Source organism: Euprymna scolopes, chromosome 25 (assembly GCF_053919585.1).
Source record: "Euprymna scolopes isolate OS-2025 chromosome 25, ASM5391958v1, whole genome shotgun sequence".
In the NCBI taxonomy this organism is placed as follows: domain Eukaryota; kingdom Metazoa; phylum Mollusca; class Cephalopoda; order Sepiida; family Sepiolidae; genus Euprymna; species Euprymna scolopes.
Genome location: NC_136506.1, coordinates 11,582,208 through 11,584,119, shown reverse-complemented (window position 1 = coordinate 11,584,119; position 1,912 = coordinate 11,582,208). Strand labels below are relative to the sequence as shown.

At 35.6% G+C, this 1,912-nt stretch overlaps 1 pseudogene; it reads left to right on the top strand.

Moving 5' to 3' along the window:
* The first annotated feature begins 900 nt into the window (after window positions 1–900).
* On the top strand, window positions 901–1,017 carry LOC145247609 (5S ribosomal RNA; annotated as a pseudogene).
* Window positions 1,018–1,912: the final 895 nt, after the last annotated feature.

Here is a 1,912-nt window from a genome sequence, read left to right as displayed (position 1 = left end):
GGCGAGGAAAGATCAGCAAAGGTACTCTCCGCCTGCAGGACAACACTTCGGTCCACAACTCGCATGTCGCCAGATCAGAAGCACGGGTGTGTGGTTATCCTCCCTACTCTCCTAACCTTGCATCCTGTGACTTTCACCTCTTCCCAGCCATGAAGTTGTTTTTGAAAGGAAAGCGTTTCCTAAATGATGCAGTCTTGATTTCTGAAGTCATATGGTAGTTGGAGGAACAACCTGGGGTGTTCTACAAAAACGGTCTCCAGAGCTGCATCAAACGATGGGAGAAATGCATAACTCTGGGTGGTTCCTATGTAGAGAAAGACTAATAACTTATTGCACGCCCCTCGTATATATAGATTGTTAGAATTTTTATTTATTTTTTTATTAGCGATTAATTTCTTTATTTCGTTCCCTGAGCGTTTTCTCTTATTGTAAGAAAGGAGTTATTTGCCCTTTGTTTACATTTTTCTTCGCCCAAATCTTAAGCCGTTTTTACTTTTTTTTTAAAAAGTTTTTATTTAAATATTATTTCTTACAATAAGAGAACACGCTCAGGGAGCGAAATAAAGAAACTAATCGCCAATAAATAAAATAAAAATTACAAACAATCTTAGATTTATAAGCGATAAAAATCGTGCATAAAATTGACTAAAGTCCAATAGCTCCGTGGTAACACGCCAGACTACTTATCGAACTGTAAATGTCTAGCTATACTGATGAGGTGTAAACTCTGAAACATGCATGTATATAGATGACTTACTTTTATGCACGTAGTAATTATTAATTAATAATTAATATTTATATAAAATATATATATATATATATATATTTATATAAAATATATATATATATATATATATATATATATATATAAAATATATATATATATATATATATATATATATATACGGCATAATCATGTTGACACACCGGTTCTCGGCAGATCACCGAAGTTAAGCAACGTTGAGCCTGGTTAGTACCAAATGGGTGACCATTTGGGAATTCTAGGTGCTGTATGTGCTCTCCGCTTATCTCGCCATTTGTTTCCAGTCGTCCTGTATTAGAATTGTAACCTGCCGAACGCTGCTACATTTTTTTTGTTTACTTGCCCCCCCCCCCTCCCTCACAAGAGCAGAGTTAGACACAAGATCGTTTTTTAATGTGGGGGAAAACCAGCTTTCCAAAAAAAGGGGAACTCTAGTAAGTAACAAAAATAATAAAAAAAAATATATCAGTCATGAAAGATTTATCGTCTATTAACCGAGACCAAAAAGGTGTAGTGCAGCATAAGAACAGATACTGCACTTTGATCTTGGTCAGAAGGTCAAGAAAAAAAATACAACTACCCAAATACAAACACCACTACATTATAATACACACATATATATATATATATATATATATGGCATAATCACGTTGACACACCGGTTCTCATCAGATAACTGAAGTTAGGTAATGTTAACCATTTGGTAATTAAGTAATTAGGTAATTAAGTAATGGTGACCATTTGGGAATTCTAGGTGCTGTATGTGCTCTCTGCTTATCTCGGTATTTGTTTCCAGTCGTTCTGTACTTCACTTGCCACTGGTATTTAACAATGTCGTCTCAGGAGAGGTGTGGTTGGAGATGGCGCACCTCCTGCCACAAAAATTTCACACGCAAGCAATCTTTGTGGGTATCCATAGTCTGTCCAAGACTGAAGGAGCCTGCTATATATATATATATATATATGGGGTGGCTCACTTAAAAGTAGCCCATGAAACGTAGTAGAGAGGAGGAACATTCTTTTGTTTAAATTACCTGTAATGTTATGAAATAAACTGGAAGTGTTTCCCATTGACATCTATGCATTTAACAACGTTTGCAGATACTGTTTGTAGTGATTATCATGATAGCGTTGGTAATGTTCTCCTTT